This window comes from Ursus maritimus, unplaced genomic scaffold (genome assembly GCF_017311325.1).
Source record: "Ursus maritimus isolate PB19 unplaced genomic scaffold, ASM1731132v1 scaffold_3, whole genome shotgun sequence".
NCBI lineage: Eukaryota > Metazoa > Chordata > Mammalia > Carnivora > Ursidae > Ursus > Ursus maritimus.
This window is the reverse complement of record NW_024425563.1, coordinates 102,595,556-102,615,787: the sequence shown is the minus strand read 5'-3', so window position 1 is coordinate 102,615,787 and position 20,232 is coordinate 102,595,556. Positions and strand designations below refer to the sequence as shown.

The 20,232-nt window shown below is 46.1% G+C and overlaps 1 protein-coding gene across 1 annotated transcript in view; it reads right to left on the bottom strand.

The window, feature by feature from the left end:
• Positions 1 to 20,232, bottom strand: part of EGFR (epidermal growth factor receptor) — a 202,758-nt gene that overhangs the window by 85,836 nt on the left and 96,690 nt on the right. The window lies entirely within an intron of this gene.

Below are 20,232 nucleotides of genomic sequence, written 5' to 3'. Positions count from 1 at the left end.
CACAGAGCAGACCCGAACAGGAGGCTCTCCAGTCCTGGTCAAGGTCACCAGTCACATCAGGATGACAAGCACACTGGTTGGGTGCCTGAGTTAATGACAGCACACTTGAGTGCATCCCACAAATGCCTTTTTTATTGTGGTAAGGGGAGGTTCTTCTAATATTAAGTTCAATTAATCGAAGGTATCCAGGAAAGCTTAGTAGTCTAAAACGAAAGAGAAAAACCACCTGTTACGCTGCAGTGTTGTATTTCTCGTCTTTTTTTAATGGTAGTTCTCTGAACCAGGAGTTCTATGGAAAGAAAGAAAGTAGATGTGGTTGTGGCTGGGCAGGGGGATGAGAGCAAGACAGCACCAGAGAGCACGGCTCCAGCCGGCTGGATATTAGGACAGCTGGAATCTCTAGACTGGCAGGACCTTGTTGTTCTTCCTGTCCAGGAACACACGAAGATGCCTGAGACATTCCTCTCATGGTCAAACCATTACCTGAGAGGAAGGGAAACACATGATGCCACGGAGATGACATGTCTCTCTTGCTCCAGGTCTGGGGGAGGAGTAACACTGTCTGTTTGCACCTCCGCGGTCAAAATGGCTTCCGAAAGAGCAGAAGCAGGGAAAGAAGCAGCAACTTTTTCCCGTGAATACCTGAGGAACATTCACTTTTCCTTTGGTATCAGAGTTTTATCCCAGAGCTACTCACGGCTGTAAACATCCAAGCACTCAGAGGTTTGAACTCTGGGGGCTCTCCTCAGAGGACAGTGAAGGATTTTTGTTCTAACGTTCAGGCGGGGGCTTCATTACCCTGCAGTCTGAGACATTTCCCTGTGTTGTAACACTTGGATCTGGTTCATGGAATCTTCCCCGCTTTCAAAACAGATGACCTCTCACTAGAAGATTCACTTATCTCTTTCCCCCTGGCCCTGTAAACCAGTCCAGCAAAGTCTTAACTTGCAACAAACAGGCAATTCACTCTACCAGAAAACACAGTTATCTAATCTCCCAAAAATGACACCTGGCAAGTTTCTAACCATAATGCCATTTGACTCCTTTCCATCAACATTTCTTCTTACAAGCAATATTAATAATGCCTTTTAAGTCTGAAGACACTGTAACCAGTGCAAAATAAAATAATAATAATATGCAGCCTGATGAAGAGCCTCCACTCCAAGTGAGCCTTTGAAGATGTGTCAACAATGCTCCGAGGAGAGCAAATGGGCTCGTGCACCATTCATCAAACGTCTACTGCGCCCTGAATATGCGCCAGGTCCTGTGCGTGTTGCTGCAGATACAAACGGTTTTTGTCCTCATGGAGCAGATAGTCTAGGAAGGAAGACAGACACCAAATACTGCATGTGACTATTTCTCACACCACGACTTACTAGCTGTTTAAAAGGAGAAATGAGTATTGGCCTTTTCAGATGGGTCATTTCCACATAAATGTCCTCACTGCGGTCAGACATTCTTTTCCCTACTAAAGTGAATAATTTTCAAATGAAAGAATGGAAATGATTATGTGTCAAACCAAGAAAGTACTTCCTTTTGCCACTAATCACGTTGCTCAGCATCCATATCGGGAGCTGAGGTTTTCATACAGATACCAGGAGGGAGACACGAATCACGAAGAAGCCCTCTTTGGCCATCTGGGTGTAGACAGACAAGCCAAGCTGGAGGACGGGGACGTAGAGTGTGCTGTCAGAAATGCCAGGAGCCCATCCTGTCCATGGCCCTCCTGCCAGGGAGGACGGCCCCTGAACTCAGAGAGACAGCGATGTGAGAGAGACACTAGGGAGAACAGCCCATTCTGGCTCAGGTGGACGGCCCTGGGTCCGTTCAGGCTGGCGGGAACCAGAGAGATTCCCCACTGGGGTGCAGTCAGCAGACAGCACACTGACCTCAGCAATATCTGTCAGGAGCTCCTTAGACCACTTCTCAGAGCCCAGCGAGCACTGCAACTGCCCAGGATTTTGTGACAGTGCAGATTCAGAGACTGCCAGGCAACCTGAGATTCCGGGAGCTGCAGAAGCAGCTCATCCCCAGAGGACCTGGGGAGATGAGAGAACCTTACACTGCTCACGGATTGCAGTAGTGTCCTCCCGACAGGAGAGGCTGCCAAAGACACGACAAGGAGAGGTCTCCAGGAGACAGGACAACCAGGACAGGGAGAGGCCCCAGGCAGAAGACAGAAGCAGATACCATGCTGTCATGTCCGGCGAAAGGATCTCACAGATAAACAGGGAAAGGCATGCGTTAGACTCAGCTCCAGAGTGACTGTAGCGGTGAATTCTTTGAAACTTTCTCAGTGAGTTTCAGTGGAGTGGCCAGAACAGAGATTATATCCGGAAGAAATTCAGATATTGAATAGGAGGAGAAAATGCACTGTGGTATTCTCGACTCACAACATCTGCTGGGATAATATCGTGAAATTCCAGTTTCCAAGCATGAAACCGGCTGGAGATGGACAATGTCAGAGCCCATGCTATTTCCATCTATTTCCCCCAGCTTTACGAGGAAAAATTGGCAAGTAAAATGTATATATTTAGGGTGTGCAATGTGATGATTTAATATATGTATATGATGTGAAATGATTACCACAATCAAGCTAATTAACACGTCCATCACCTCCCAGCTAGCTTTTTGCGGCGAGGACACTTAAGATCTACTCTTCTGGCAAACTGCAAGCATACAGCACAGTATTATTAACTATAGCTACCACGTAGTCTTTAAACACTCGACAGGCTGTGCTGGCATCAGGCACTTACGTCAGATTCTGTTGTGTCAAAGAGCAGGAGGGTCTGACTCCCCTCGGTAATGTCACTCCGTTAGCTCAGGGGACACAGACCTTGTACACACTGTGTGTGGAGAAGAAAGTGTACTCCGTGCGTTACAGTCAGTAAGGCTGGAATTGTAAAACGAGCAGTGGGGATGGGGGGTGGGGGACAGTCACAGCAGTCTCACTGGATCCCCCCGATGGGCCCCTATTCTCTTCTTGACTTTGGAGCAAAGATAGGATTTGTTAAAAGTAAAAGTATCTTTGAAATGTATTTTTAAAGTTAAACTCTAAAAAACTCTCAAACTAGAGTTTTTTAAGTAAAACAACTTGACCAATTTTCCTGACAGTTTTGGTACTGGGGAAACACTTACGGGGCCTTCTAATCGGTCACCAAGTCCTCCCTGGGAGCCTTCCAGAGCGCCCAGACTCCCACCCTGGCTGCAGCACCCAGGACTTACGCTACAGCTGTAAATGGCTGACCGACTTGTCAGCGCATCCAGTGGATGTGAGGTTACCGGAGCACAGGCACGGCGTCCACCGACTCGCTAGTCCGTGCCTTGCTGGTCACCGACACATGGGGGGAGGCCGATGACTGATACACGTTTGCTGCATGACTGACCCACAGGTGATAAGCCTTCCAAGCACAAGGAGTGGGCGTGTTGGTGAGGCTGAGATGCTCTTCCCACTCTGCGTCTGGTTACTTACTGGCCCTACACTCTAGCATTTCTGCCGGAAACCTGAAGGGATAACTTACTTCTGGCTAAGCGTTTTTTAAAAGATTTTATATATTTATTTGAGAAAGAGAGAGAGTGGGGGGTGGGGAGAAGCAGACTCCGCACTGAGCACAGAGCCTGAGTCGGGACTTGATCTCACCACCCTGAGATCATGACCTGAGCCAAAAACCAAGAGTCAGAGGCTTAGCTGACTGAACCACCCAGGAGCCCCACTTCCTGCTAAGCATTTTATAAAGACAAATGAAGGATGCATTAGCAAAAATTTAACTTGTCTGACTTTTAAATCTACCAATAATGTAAGGGTACAATTATTTTTTTTTCCTTTCAAGTTTTTATTTAAATTCCAGTTAGTTAGCATACAGTGTAATATTAGTTTCAGGTGTAGAATTTAGTGATTCAACACTTCCGTACATCACTCTGTGCTCCTCACAAGTGCACTGCTTGATGCCCCTCCCCCGCCCACCTCCCCTCCAGGAACCCTCAGTTTGTTCTCCACAGTTAACAGGCTGTTTTCTGGCTTACCTCTCTTTTGCCACCCCCCCCCCCCCCCCGCCGGCTCATCTGTTTTGCTTCTTAAATTCAGCATACGAGTGAGAGCATGTGGTATTTGTCTCTCTCTGACTGACTTACGCTGCTCAGCACATACTCTCTAGCCCCAGCCACGTTGTGTCAAACAGCAAGCTCTCGTTCCTGTGCATGTCTGAGTGACATTCCGTGGTCTATGTACACCATATCTTCTGCATCCATGCCTCAGTCGACGGACGTTTCCGTAATTGGCTATTGTAGATAATGCTGCTATATACGTAATGGTGCCTGTGTCCTTTGAATGAGTGTTTCTATATTCTTTGGGCAAATACCCAGGAGGGCAATTGCTGGGTCATAGGGGAGCTCTATTTTGAACTTTTTGAGGAAGCTTGCACCCATCTGCATTCCCACCAGCAGTGTAAGAGGGTTCCAGAAGGGTACAATTAGAACGCAGTTTTCACAGGGATTTGCTGATGTTGAGTCTGGGTGGTGCCCGCCCGTATTTAGGTCCTGCTGTTCTCCTTTCTCCAGGTCCTAGGTCTGCATAGGCCCTAATCTCCAGCACGAGCATGGAGGTCTTACCTCTAACACCCGCTCAGCTTTTCTGTCTGCAAAATCCAATCTTTTGAAATTTCCAAGACCTCAAATATACTTCATCAGTGGTTTTCCGCAGCCACAAGCTCCATTGCACAAACACGCACGAATGTGAACCTTAAGAGACCAGAGTTTCCTTCACACTCAGTTGACCGCATTCTGCAAACTGCTTATGGAGGAGTCTGAGAAAACAGTCTGCACACTGCTCTCAGCGAGGTGCCTGCTGTGGCTCCTCCGCGTGGTTTACAGAGTTCTCTCAGTGAGGGCAGGGCCCCGTTCCCGGAGGGCTTGCGCCGCTCCTTCAGAGCCTCTTCTCCAGCCGTCCCTCGCCGTCCTAGGATCAAATGACCCCCTGTTCCCCCCGCCCCCAGCCACTGCAGCAGCTATGGCCAAAAGTTCTTCCGTTTTGACGAGTCGCCTTGTTTGTTTTTTGCAGCTTAACTGTAACACGCTTCCCAAACGTGAGAGTTAGGAAGTATGGGTTTTCCCAGAGGAAAGGCTCCTCTCCTCTCCTCCAGTCTGCTGCATCTTTCTCTGGGTCCTCGGCTATCTCAGTCACTCCCATTCACTCAACAGCCATTTCCTGATCTAAGAAGTAGCAAGAAAACCTTTAAGCATATCCTACCTACCCCACTTTATAAACCATTTGACTCAAAACAGCAAATAATTTCCCTTTGAACGTGACTTGCTGAATGATTGTGGTATTGGTATTGGAGGTGCACACAGCAATCTTTTAGGGTTTATTGTGAGCAACTGATTATAGTAACTGCATATGTCAGAAGTAATTTTCCTTTTCATTATCACTTAAAAACAGATTCATGCCCTAATAATTGCAGTCACCAAACACTGTAAAACTGGGTACTATGTTACAATTAAAGGGTCTGAGTTCCAGTTGCTTCTAGACTGTAGCTACCTGTGGGGTCTTGGAAAAGCCATCCAACCTCTCTGAGGCTCAGTTCTGGTTTAGTGGAAATTTGGGGGCTGGATGGTTTCTAATCTCTCTTTTAAGTGTCATCCTCTGTAATTTTAGAAATGGCCATGGGAAAACTATGAAAATTCATATTATCTAGGAAGAGAACAAAGCAAAGAGACCGCATGTCCATTCATCATTCTTGGTCACAGCTGACAGTGGCTCATGGCCATACATGACCCTCACGCTTTGCTAAAGGAAGAAAGCTTTTCTTGAGCAAATACGAATTTCTGTTTAAAAAAAAAAAAAAAAGACGGATGCCTGGGTGGCTCAGTCGGTGAAGCGGCTGCCTTTGGCTCAGGTCATGATCCCAGGGTCATGGGATCAAGTCCCCCATCAGGCTCCTTGCTCGGCAGGAAGCCTGCTTCTCCCTCTGCCTGCCACTCCCCCTGCCTGTGCTCTCTCTCTCTCTGACAAACAAATAAACAAAATCTTAAAAAAGAAGGAGAGAAAATTTGTTGGGAGTGGGGTATGTATAAACAACGAACTATTACTGACTCTAGCCTGCCTTAGGGCTTTGCTGGTTTTAGACATTATGTCATTTAATCTTCACTCAATCCTGTCCTTTATTCTAATTTTACCAAATGGGAAACCAAGGTTTAGAGATACTCAGTTCACAAAAGGCAGAAGCAACATTCGAGCCCATTTCTGCCTGGCTCCATACACACTCATACACTGTTTAAGGACGTATGTTGCCGCCTAGGTATGAAAGACTATATTTATGAATTTAAGAAAATTAATTAATTTTTAAGAAGGCTGATTAATACGAATTTTCATCATTAGATTTCCAGGGAGCTTCCTCAGCAGAACAGCTAAAATGAAAGAGTCAGACAATACAAGTACTGGGGAAGATGCAGAGGCACTGAAACTTTCGAACACTGCAGGTGGAATATAGTTTGCTAAAACCACCTTGGAAAACTTTTTGGCAATATCTACTAAAGCTGAGCCAACTCATACCCGAGGACCCAGCATTCCACAGGAGGTACCCCACTGTGGCATACAAAGGCCCACCAAGAGACATGTGTGATGACTTCACAGTCTCATAATTGCAAAGGAAGAGAGACACCCCAAACATCCATAGCGTCGTCTTTCCTTACAATGAGCTATACAGCCGAGAATGAGAGAAACGACGACAGAGAGCGTCATGGACAGAGCAGAACACACCATGGTGAGGGAAGGAAATCAGACACATGAGGGTACCTATTGGATGACTCCATTTATACAAAATTCAAGAACAGGCAAAGCTAACCCATGGAGCTGGCATCAGTATAGCGATTACTGTATCCCAAAAGGAGACACGAAGACCGAATGTGGCTGCTGGTTACAAAGGGAGGTTTGGTTTGTGAAATCTGTCCAACGGCACACCTTTGATCTGTGGACTTTCCTGACTTTATGTTATCCTTGAATTGAGAATTTACTTGGAAAAATTCTAGGAAAGCTGCTCCCTCTGAGAACAGCTGTCTGGTGGAATAGAATCCCGTGTCAGGAATTCAGGGTTTCAGAACGGAGTTGTGCGTGGGGCTGGTGTAGTGTATGAACAGGAGGGCAGGGGAGGCCAGAACGACGTGATCCGGCTCAGGGCCCTCACAGCCCCTCACTAAGTTGCCTGCAAAAGATGGGATGCTTAGTATAACTGGACTCCTTCTGGAGGGCTTCCGTGGGGGAGTACTGAATACGGCGTAGGCACCGAAATCTGAATCGCCTGCCTTAGAGGACAAGCAGACAGAACGAAAGGCCTGAATTCTCCCAGAGCCTGACGTCAGGGGATCAACTGTGCTGTCAAGTCCTTCTTTTCTATGGTGGTCTTTTCTTCTAGCATAATTAAGATATATTTTCAGGTATCAAACAAATAAGATTATAAGAGTAACTATGAAACCATGTGTTTTGGCCCCTGTTCCTAACTGAGTAAGCTAAGAAAAAACACTGAATCTTCAGAATACTTGTGTTTCCAACTTCAGATGCTTATCCATGCTACTAGGGAAGTGTGTGTGTGTGTGTGTGTGTGTGTGTGTGTGTGTATACGCACATCTTCCTGTACGTAACCTGTGTCTTCTTTTTTTTGAAAAATTTTATTTATTTATATGAGAGAGAATGAGAAAGAGCGTGAGAGCACACAAGTTGGGGGGAGGGGCAAACAGAGAAGCAGAGGCCCCGCGGAGCAAGGAGCCCACGTGGACTCCATCCCAGGACGGCAGACGCTTTACCGACGCTTCACCGACGGAGCCACCCAGGCGCCCCCATAACCTGTTGTCTTTTAAAACGTAAAATTATAACGATACATGATTGCCCTGAGGATTGTAAAGTTTACTGATGTCATTCTCCACTCCAGCGGCGCAGTCAGGGGCCAAGCAGCCCGGCTATGTTGTTGTGAGAGGGTTCAGCAGCGGAGGGACGGGCACACAGGAAGTGCTCCACGTCACTGACAGGACTGATGTAAATAAATGACCAGGTCAATATTTGTTCAAAGCTCCGTAGCAGGAGCCTGACCTTCTGAAGGAAAGCTGTGGGTGGAAGTGAAACTTGTGGCGGCCGTGTCCCTGCTGTTCCAGCGCCCCATGCCAGCGTTCCAGGAAACCCTGGAGATGGGCGGTCTGTGAGTCACTCTCCCGTCCCCTGATTGATTAGAGAATCAATGTCTTGATTGATAAGAGATAAGGCTCTCTCATCTCCCCAGGTCCTCTGGGGACGAGCTGCTTCTGCAGCTCCCGGAATCTCAGGTTGCCTGGCAGTCTCTGAATCTGCACTGTCACAAAATCCTGGGCAGTTGCAGTGCTCGCTGGGCTCTGAGAAGTGGTCTAAGGAGCTCCTGACAGATATTGCTGAGGTCAGTGTGCTGTCTGCTGACTGGACCCCAGTGGGGTATCTCTCTGGTTCCCGCCAGCCTGAACGGACCCAGGGCCATCCACCTGAGCCGGAATGGGCTGTTCTCCCTAGTGTCTCTCTCACATCGCTGTCTCTCTGTCTGAGTTCAGGGGCCGTCCTCTCTGGCAGGAGGGCCGTGGACAGGATGGGCTCCTGGCATTTCTGACAGCACACTCTACGTCCCCGTCCTCCAGCTTGGCTTGTCTGTCTACACCCAGATGTCCAAAGAGGGCTTATCTGAAGATAGAATAGCTAAAATCTTAGGAAATGATAAATATAACTTTTTTTTAGAGATTTATTATTTTTTTAAATTTATTTGAGAGAGAGAGAGCACGAGAAGGGGGTGGGGCAGAGGGAGAAGCAGGCTCCCCGCTGAGCAGGGAGCCCAATGTGGGGCTCGATCCCAGGACCCTGGGATCATGACCTGAGCCAAAGGCAGACGCTTAATGACTGAGCCACCCAGGCACCCCTGCTTTATTTATTTTAGAGAGAGAGAGTGCGAGCAGGGTGAGGGGCAAAGGGAGAGGGAGAGAATCTCAAGCAGACTCTGCTCTGAGCACAGAGCCCAGCATGGGCTTTGAACCCATGACCCTGAGATCGTGACCTGAACTGAGATCCAGAGTCAGTCCCTTAACTGATTGAGCCACCCAGTCGGCCCGAAAAATATAACTTCCTAAATGTGATACAGGACAATGCGTATTTGCCAAACAGAGTTCACTGAACGGCAGCCACTGATGAAGTGCCTTCCGCCGGCAGCATGCACAGTGTTTGGGCAGCAATCCCAGCAGGTGGAATCCTGTCTGCAAACCTGTCATGGGGTTAAAACAGATCATGCCTGTAAAGTGTCTCACACACTTTTATTGCACTTTGTCTAAGGAGAGTCTTGGTGACATTTTAACTTAAGGCATTTTTTTGAAATCATCCTAACTTTTCATGTGAGCTTAAAGAATTATAAATAAAAGGTTGCAATGTTTCATCATTTCGATGCAACCTCCTTTCCCAAAAGCTGATATTTACATAGGTTGTAACAATAGAGTTCATTTTTTGGTAATGCCAGGAAAAACCCACAAACACGTATTTTAATGCCTCCAGTCTACTGGACCTGGATACTGTAGAAGAGAATGAATTCTCCAATTCCATCAAAGTCAATGGTTTCTTGTTATAAAAATGTAAAAATTTAGATTTCTTAAAATAGCCTTTTTAAAAAATTACTAAATGTCCAAATATTAAGGAACTATTAAATTATCACACACAGATATAAAATTGAGTACTGTAAAAATTACGTATCTCTTAAAAATATTAAATGGCATAGAAAAATCTCAGAATATACTTGTCAATGAGTAAAAATCATGATACACACTGATAAGTCAGTAACAGTGTATGTGCGGTTATTATTTACTACATCATGCTTTTCTATATTTTTCTAATAATCCTGAATGGCCATGTCTTAATTTTTAAGCCAAAGAAAAGGTATTAAGTGTGGAGAAAAGGGAAAGAAGGCATTAGTAGCATCTTTTCTGGAGTAGAGATTCCTGCCCTGGATCCACGGTAGAGTCCCTGGGAGCTGGCAAAGCCTGCCACCATGGCAGTGCCCAGACCAAGGAAGGAAACCAGAACGTCAGGGTGGGGCGGGAAGTCCTCGGTAGTCCCAGGGCCACTGCAGGAAAGTTGCTTCCTGGAGCTTTGTGGACATTGGGACAAGACTTGAACTTACATCCAAAAATTGCAGAGCCCAAACAGCCCTGCTTCTTGGCACATAACTTGGGGTCTCTGTCAAAACTACATCTTCAGGGATATTTCACTAGAATGGAAGCTCTGTGAACTTCCAGAGCAAGAATGTTGAACAAAAATTGGATTTCTGAGCTATGTTTTTGGGTCAATGGTGAATGTAATGGAAGCTTTCAATGAATTTCCCCTTATTGATTTCTCATTGGAGGAGGTCCATCGAAAAAATATTGGGGATGTGGGGAAAAGGTGATCTACGGGAGGAAAACATAATGTTTATATACACCAAAGACTTTCCCTACTATTTCAGGGGTAACATGAAGCTAAAATCACTATCCTGTAAACGTAGGGGGAAAGTAAGAGCTATCAGGTGTTTTCAACTGTATATTTCACTTTGAAAATAAGGAAATTGCCCAGGTGCTAGTGATTCGACTAGGAAATATTTTTTACGGGATTAACATGCTTCCTGAAAGCTCACTACACACTAACCACGTACATTATCTCAGCCAGTCGCCCATGAGACGGAGGTAGCAATGTTATCAGCATTGTCTCACTATTAGTCAGAATGTGTATGCCATGAGTTGTTCTAATTCGGTGAACTTTCTATTTAACTGGAGGTTGAGTAACGAAACCTCTTTCCAACTTGACTTCTTTTTTTTTAAGATTTTATTTATTTGAGACAGAAAGAGAGAGAGCACACAAGCGAGGGAAGCAGCAGGCAGAGGGAGAAGCAGACTCTCCGCAGAGCAAGGAGCTGATGTGGGGCTCAATCCCAGGACCCTGAGATCATGACCTGAGCTGAAGGCAGACGCTTCACCGACTGAGCCACCCTGGCGCCCCTGCAACTTGACTTCTGAAACACTTTCTGTAGTACCCGGGAAACCCTGTTCCGCCTGTCCAGATAGCCTTCTTCATGCTTGTGCTCCCCAGGGTCTGGTCAGTACCCCTCTTTTCACTCTCAAAAGTGTCCAGGTTTGGACGGAAAATTACATGGACACCTTGGGTCTGTCCGGCATAATTTTATCTCCCTGTGGTGAGCAGCTGAAGCTCTCTGTACCATTGTAGGAGTCCCAGGCTGGAATCCAGGGACTTGTGCGGCGGCTGTGGTGTGACCAGAGGCTCTGGGTATAATGAACAGCATGCCCCCGGTAAGGAGTGAGAAGCGACGGTCACGAGACAACGCCAGGCTGCCTCCACCACTAAGTGCCCGTGTGACCTTGACCACTTTCAAAAGCCCAGTGGACAGCAATTTCAGAGCTTCTCCAAGGATTGTCAAGATACCACATTTTTAAATAGTCTTCACACCCAGTGCTGCTTCTTTCTCAGTTCTAATAGCAAGCCTGAGAAGCACGCAGGAAAGCCCCCTCCCTTCTCACGGGAGGCTGCCGCCGCACAGACAAGGCAGCCTGGCTTTCTGATTTGGACCTGCGGTGGCCCTTCCTCCCTGCTCCCCCGTCTGCCACGGAGCCTGCCAGGGAGCCCCCAGGTTCTGAGGCCATGTCTAGACAATGCTAAAGCCCTTGATTGAAAGTGACAACCCCCAGCTAATCATCTGTTTGTTTTGACCCCAAATTACGGGTTTGAGGATAGACCCCTCCTACCAGCTGCCTCAGTCTCCTGGTTGCTGTGCTCCCACGGTTGGCCTGGGATTCTGCCCCCTGCCATGTGGGGCACTGACGTCTTTGCTGCACTCAGAGCACGGAAACAGCAGGACGCAGGAAGAACACTGAGAAGCAGCAGTCAAAACATCACGACTAAACCACCCTTAAAATCATGTTGACGTCGACATGAATATCCGTAAGATGTAGAGGAATGAACGTTATCAGTCTGGGCAGGTTCTCTCGTAGAAGACGGGGGAGTCAGCTGTAGCGCACACACTAGATTCTTGTCCCTCCTGTGCTGGATTTTTGCCAACCGGAGAAGAAGGACATGAAAGGCAGCCGCAGGCATCAGGCAGAACAGCCCCTGCCGCCTCTGAATCCCGGGCACTGGTCAGCTGGAGAGCCCGCGGGCTGGCGCCAGTCACCCCGACCAGTTCCAGCTCTGTCGGGCGCTACTGGCGTGAGATCTCGAGCCCATCCCTCAGCCTCTCCTGGCATCCCCACCCTATCGTCAGCCCTGGGCGGCCTCTCAGGTGGAGCGAGGTACCGAAGACAAAGCGCTTCGCACAATGCCTGCCACCGAGTCACGTAGATTCAGGGGCATCCATGTCACCTCCTTCCTGTTTTAAAACCGTTTCCTTTTATCGGCACCATCCCAAGCCCTCCTCAGTGTGCTATGTAGATGGTATTTGCCTGGTGGGCTGCTAACATAAAAGACCAGGTCTTTCATAGGAGAGCTCTCTACTATGAAGGGCTCCAAAAGGCTTCTCAGCCTCACACTCGTCCATGTGGATCTTATCTTAACGGATTTAACTGAACTCATTCACTTCTGACGTAGAGCCCAGCGCCCTCACACAGGTCAAGGGATTCATTTCTGCAGGATTTTATTCCATCTAGATAGTAACAATGTTTCTAATGATTTTTAGACCACATGTGGGGCAAACTTAAACCTACAAATACATTTGTTGCTGCACTTTATTCTTGAAGGCTGGCAGGTCCCGCTCGGAGCCTGTCTGATTCAGTGGTAACTGAAAGGCTCAGGAAACTGAAATCCAAGTCTAATAAAAAAAAGGTGTGAGGGTTAAAAAAAAAAAAAAATGCAACCAGCAAGCAGGATGAAACCTGCCGAGTTGGGCAGCTGCTCCGAAACCGGTGACTGTGGACTGCAAATCATACCCTGGCTGATTGAGCCCCAAACCACAAAATGTCTAAAGAATGAAGCAAAACACTTGAGTTCGAGCGCACTTTGCTGTAAGATGCGAGTGGAGTTAGAGGCCCGAGCAGGGCAGCCCGGGAGGCCCGCACCACTTGATACCCTAACCCAACTGGCAGGATTTCTGGGGAAGAGTGCCGTCAGCTGTCTGCTAGCATTCAGCGATTCCAAATCCAATTTCTATGGTTTCTGAATCAGTTCCTGGGATATAAATGGAAGGGGGAAAGCAACAATGATGCTTCCAAGAATAAAAGCAGTGTAAGTCTGGAAACCCCCCAAAACTCCACTCACTGGAAGGAAGCTTTTCTGAAGGCACTTGAATCCCCTTCATTTCTGCATAGTGTCAATGGAAAATGAAATCACTCCCTTCTTGGCTTCGAAATGCTTCTCCAGCTACTTCACACCTGGGCCCAAGATCTGCCAGGGGCCAGCTGGTCATTGTGCAGTCTGATGGCTGATGGCCAGGAAAGGCAGGAGAAAGGAAAGCAGAGCTAAAATCGGGCCCAAATCAAGTCTGAAAAGCAATATTTGAAATTCAACTTCCGGATATGAACAGGAAGCGGCGTGGAAACCCAGTAATTACAAAATAGAGAGCTGCCTGGGTCCTTGATTCTGCTCACGCAGAAATAGTCTCTCACGAATTTCTTGGTTATAGATACGTGTTCATTGAGCCATGAATAATTTCATAATCTTAAGACATTTGTAACACAAAGGCCTGGAAATCATGGAGGTTGGTGCCAATGGAAACCTTGGGTTGGGCCCAACCTCTGCCTGCCTTTCCTGGGGGTGTAGGGCAAGGGGGGGCTGTACTACGCTGAGGGACTGTCCCGGAAGGTCAGGCAGGCTTGGCTGCAGTGGCCCAGACACACACTTTGGTTTCGTTATCTACTGGGATTAGTGGTGATCAATTCACTAGACCCCTTTTCTCTCCCCTTTGGCTACATTCTTATGGAAGTTTAAAATTTCTCCGTCGTCCTCTGTCTTCGGCATTTCTCACAACATCCACATGAATCTTCTCCCCCACCTCCTTCCCCAACAGAATCTTATAACCACAGTGTTACACCTCTTAACAACAGAGGTTCATATTATCGTACCCTGCAGTTTTCTATCAAGTCCCCTAATGTACTTTCACATTTGTTTACCTAGATAACCATGCTCAGTATGGAGAGGAAACTTCTCAGAGGTCATGCACAGCAGACACACAGCCCACCCCAGAGTAGGCCCCAGGTTTCCAATTTTCTTCTGAAGTGCACAGGAGAACTATTTTGGTACTTCTTTAAAAAAAAAAAAAAAAGAATGGTGTTATATGTCTGTTTTTATTTGTTGAAATGCCAAACAGACCTTTCTGTCATGCAAATAAACAAATGCCCACAGTCCTAGGGTCAGAGAATTGATGGAATATGTCCTTCGAGACAGAAGTTTGCACCTCAGCCAAGAGGAAGTATCGCTTTAAAGTCTGAAAGGAATTAAGCCTCTCTGCAAAGGTAATATTCTGACTAACAATGACTCATATGGGAAAGAGAGGAAGGCTTTGAATTACTGCTTCAGGACCGGTCTTGTCTTGCTTTCTGCTTGGTCTCTGGCAGCAGGAAGGCTGTGCTCTGTGCCTCGGACAGGCCCCTGGCTGTCGTGAGGACAGCCCTCAAGGGCAAAATCAGCTTGAAGTTAGGGTTACCTGGGAACACATCCCAAAGCCTGAAGATCTCCCATTCCCCTCAATACCCCCCTCGCAATCTTCCCCACAAGAACGTAAGCGTCCAGCTCAACTACAGTAAAATCTGATCCTTGGGAAGAATCCCAGCCCTTGTCAATACCTGTTGTTTGGATGACATCAACATACCGTCTGTGGAAAGAGACTTTAAGTGACTTTGCAGATCCCACGGCTTAAGCCTCCGTGCACATTAATATGTTCCCTTTCTAATTTCCAGCAAGGCGGTGTATTCCTCATTTGGCATCTGCTGTCTATCCCATTAAATGCTCTTGCCCTTCCTCCCTTCTCACTATCACCTTACCCTATTTTTTTTTCCCAATGAGCAGTGACCATAATGGGACATTTCCTTGTTTTTTAAAATAAATTTACTTCTTCATTTTCCATTTCCCTCCCGAAGTGTAAGCTCTATGCAAGCAGGCTCCAGCGGTCAGGGCCTCCTGCACACCAGGCGCTCCGTACTCGGTGAGTTCAATTAATTCCGAGCCTGAGGAAGTCATATGTGAAGTCAGACTTCGGTATCGTGTTTTCCCCCCATTCGTGGCCCATATTCTGCCTCCCGGGGTCCTAACACATTACAGATGACTCTTGATTAACACCGGCTTAAATTACGCGGGGCCACTTACATGCAGATTTTTTTCAATAATTACAGTACATTATTATGAATGTATTTTCTCTTCCTTATGATTTTCTTAATAACATTTTTTTTCTCTAGCTGACTTCATCGTAAGAATACAGTATATAATACACGTAACAGGGGGGCCTGGGTGGCTCAGTCGGTTAAGCCTCCGACTCTTGGTTTAGGCTCAGGTCGTGACCTCATGGATCATGGGATCGAGCCCACATCGGGCTCCCCGCTCGGTGGGGAGTCTGCTTGAGATTCTCTCCCTAGCGCACACGCCCTCTTTCTCTCTCTCTCAAATAAACAGATCTTAAAAAAAAAGATACATGTAACATACAAAATATATGTTACCCATTCACATTGTTGGTAAGGTCAACAGCAGGCTATTAGTAGTTAAGTTTGGGGAGAGTCAAAAGTTATACGTGGATTTTCGTCTCTGTGGAGGGTCGGCACTCCACCCCTCACGCTGTTTAAGCGTCGAGTGTCAATCTTGTTCTGCTTTTGAATGGCAGTTCTTTGAAAATTTGAGGGTGGCCGTCATACTGCAGCTCCCTCCCCATCTCAGCTGTCACGACTAACCGCCCTCAGCCCTTCCGACGACTGAGCACGAGTCCCAGGCCGGCTCCTGGTCTTCAGTCTTGCTCTAACCTCCGAGTGTGGCACTTAAGCTGTCACACACCTTCAGAACCAGGTCCCGAGCGGTCTAGTGGAGACTTGCTCCACTACATGAGAAAGTACGAACGAGGATGCTCACCGCAACCGTTTACAGCAATAACCCGAATGTCCAACCCGAGAGGACGGGACGCACTGCAGATCAGCCAAACATCGCGATACGAGGCCGCTAGTAAAAGAATGGCATGGGCCTGCATGGGTAGCCACGGAAATCTGCTCAAGCCGTAGTACGAAGTTAAATGGAGACAGGCACTTTTAGAACATCATATGAACATGAGTTATTAGCTCTAATTTATGGTTTAAAACATGAATATGATTCCGTTTTTGTTGAAAATTCATTATATATACCTATACATACACATACATGCTTATGAAGGCAACATGTGGGGGGAAGCTATAAACTTCTTATTTCTCAGAAGCATAGGGATAGGCTTATGGGGATATTTTACTTTGTGCCATATATTTCTATAATTTTTGAAGGTTTTTACAAATATATATATAAGTATAATGTTACTTTGAATATCAGAGAAGCAAAATGTCACTCCAGAAGTGGGTCTGGCTAGGGAATACCAGCCATCCTCCCATGAATTCCTAAGAGGAACTCCAGAACCGTTTTGGAGTGCAGGGTGTCAGTCTGCACTAGTGTCCAGGGTGGGGACGGGAGCAGCCACACATGGCTTCCCGTGCAACCTGCCATCAGCCACGACTCGGGTCTCCTGGCCCACACTTCACCAAAGAGCCTATATATGGCCACTTCCCATCGCTCATGGCTTTTCTAGGCTCCTACATAAAAGATAGAAGTAGCTCACGGTCAGAGAATTTTACATTTGGGATGAGTCACAGCACAGCAAAGAATCACCTTTCAGAAGTTCTGCCAACTTACAAAGAATAGAACCTTTGTTTCAATTTCAAGGATAATCATTGAAGGGGAGCAATACAGATCCTTCTCAGAGATCCAGTGGGATCTAGTAACAAGATGATTCACTTACACAGCACAGGAGTTGTTTATGACTTGTTCCTTGTTTATTGCCATTTTTATGCATAATGTAACATAGTATAACTATCTATATAGATTTTAAATATTTTTCTTAGTTTGCAAATCTTTTCTCTTACTAGTGGGCCTGTCTTGGTAGTAGATTGCTTCAGATGATGGGGGTTGGGAGGGACAGACTGAACGGGCAAACTCTAGATCATATATGGGCACTTGTGCAAAAATCATCTTCTGATTTCATAGGCAAATATTGCTCTGTCTCCAAGTCTGCAGCTTCAGGAATTTGGAAGTCAAATGAGGGTGAATGAGCAGAATTCACCCCTGTGCTTTACAATGTGCTCTGTCTGCAGGACATCGCTGGACAGGAGACCGGCAGGCAGGAGCCCTGTACTCATCCTTCACTCCCGCCAGCACCTCCTCCTCACTGATTCCCTTTGTTTGGGTCACATCACCAATATTTCACATGAAATCATTAAACGCCTGAAATAATTGATTTTTTTTATATAACTTAACTCCATAGGCATTATGGAGTGGGAATAAAATTCTAGTGATCATCTGCTTGTCATGGGGCTTGTTAGTGGAAATGGGAAAGAACTAAACACCTAGGATCAGAAAGAAAAAATGGGGAGGAATAGGAGGCATGGACAGGGAGGAAAACATTTGTTAACCATTTTGTGTAAATAATAAGAATGTTTCGAGTTTTAATAAACCAGATGCTTCTTAGTTATGCTTCCTGATATTTTTTTTTTCTGACAAGACAGACTGACTTTTCCTGTATTATAGTTTTCTTGGAAAGGCACAAAGTTGGAAGCACATACATATGCTTCTACTTACAGATATATATTTAATGTGTTTATCATGAAATCTAATTTTGGAATACCTGAGTTATAAGAATTGAAAACAATTTGTGGTTCATAGGGTAATGTCTGGACTCCTAGGTTTTTAAGATCTCCAAATACCATTTTTAAACAAACTGATTTTAAAATGTACATGATAAAATGCAGGTTTAGAGGAATAAATGATAAACTACTGCATTACGGATATACGTTGATAGGATACAACAAGATTCCAGAGTTTGAGCAAAGAATGTCGTAGAAGTCTGAAAAGTCATTTTGTATTAATCAGATCTAGACTTCCACATGAAATAGTTTTACTTTAAGTCTCTACATCGAAGGTACAGTTTGTCTCAGACCCGTGGACAGAGAAGCATACACCGCATTGTGGACGCACGGTGTGATGGGGGAGGGGAATGACGGGGGCTGATGACCACCACTGGACGATGTGGCACCCAGAGAAATGACGCCCAGTCCACGTTAGGAGCAGGACAAAACTCGCTAAGAGAACCAGATCAGCTGCTACAAGTACAAAAGGAAAGACAGGTATGGCCGCTGCAGGGACTTCCTGGGTGGAACGACACTCTGGGAGGACCGCGATCCAGAATGAATTCATGATCTGGGGTGAGAAGTGCGCAGCTCTCACTCCTGAGCCAAGAGGGGGCCTGGGCAAACAGTGAGACCCTGGGGCTCATGTTATTCCCCGTGGTGTTCGGGAGCGGATGATTAAGCATTTATGTTTATCTTTAATACCCAGCTTTGAGCTACCAGAATTAGCTAGGCTTTGAGCTCCTCATCCTGACACAAGATTTCCCCTTGCTTTTTAGAATGGCCATGGCCGTGGCTTTCTACTAAAGTGGTCCAGCTGCAGGTCTCACAGGTGGCCCCAGACCCGCGTCTCTGGATCTTCCTGGGATTCTCGGTACTACCCGACATACCTCCTTTACCGATGCTTGAACTTTGCTGTTTTTAAGGAAGAACTCAGAAAGCCGTGGGTCAATCCTTCTCATTCAAGCTTTCGACTTTATCACTTATTCTCATCATCCTACTTCTTTTAAAGGAAAGAATAAAAATATCTTGCTTTAAAAAACCTGTTCCAGGTGCCTGGGTGCTCAGTTGGTTAAGCACCTGCCTTCGGCTCAGATCATGATCCCAGGGTGCTGAGATGGAGTCCCGTGTTGGGCTCCCTGCTCAGCGGGGAGTCTGCTTCTCCCTCTTCTTCTGCCCCTCCCCCTCACTCGTGTTCTCTTTCACACACTCTGCTCCCTTGCTCTAATAAATAAATAATCTTTAAAAAATATTAAAAAATATTAAAAACCTGTTCATTAAACCGAACATTTACTTTAAATGATGTCCCATCTATCAAACAGAACTTTCTACCAAAACAGCTATATTAAAACAGTTTATACATTTGGAATAATGCTTAATATAAAAGAACTCTAGCATAAAATCAGGATTCTTTTACTTTTTTTTACACACAGGCTCTAGTTAGAATAAGTTCTGTCTTTCACCCTGGCTGTTGATAAACCATGTAGGGTCAGATCTAGGTGGTCTAGGTCTGCACCCAGAGCTCCCGAGGTGCTCCTTGAGCTGTGCTCATGGCTCATTCACTTATGCACATCATTTATTTTTTTTTTTTAAGATTTTATTTATTTATGTGACAGAGAGACAGGCAGCGAGAGAGGGAACACAGCAGGGGAGAGGGAGAGGAAGAAGCAGGCTTCCAGCCGAGGAGCCCGATGTGGGACTCGATCCCAGAACGCCAGGATCACGCCCTGAGCCGAAGGCAGACGCTTAACGACTGTGCTACCCAGGCGCCCCCTCATTCACTTATGCACATCATTCATGCAGGAGCTGCTTTCATGATGAAAAGAAGAGAAACAACTAGTGTCTGTAGGGCATGGAACTACCAGACCCAGGTTCTCTCTCTCTTTCTTCTTTCCACCAGCCCTACTGAAGAATAAATGACAACTCTAATTGTATATATTTAAAGTGTACAGTGTGGTGGTTTGGCATACATACACGTTGTGGACTGATCCCCAAGATTAAGATAACTAACACACCCATCACCTTGCAGAGTTAACTCTTTTATGTGTGTGTGGTGAGAACATGAGATCTGTTCTCAGCAAATTTCAAATCTACAATACCATATTATTAACTACAGTCACCGTGCTGCACATTAGGTCTTCAGAACTCATTCATCTTAAAACTGGACCTACAGCTCCCTATTTCCCCTTCCCCCAGACTCAATTTCTCTTTGATTGCAGAAGATATCACTCACACTCTGTTTTATAAGGTTATACAGTAAATCACTCTCTCCTAGCAATAGAAAACCATTTTTAAAACTTAGGAGGACTTACAAAACCACTTGGAATGAGATAAAAAAAAAGTAACAGCAAATGAGCTGGTTTCATC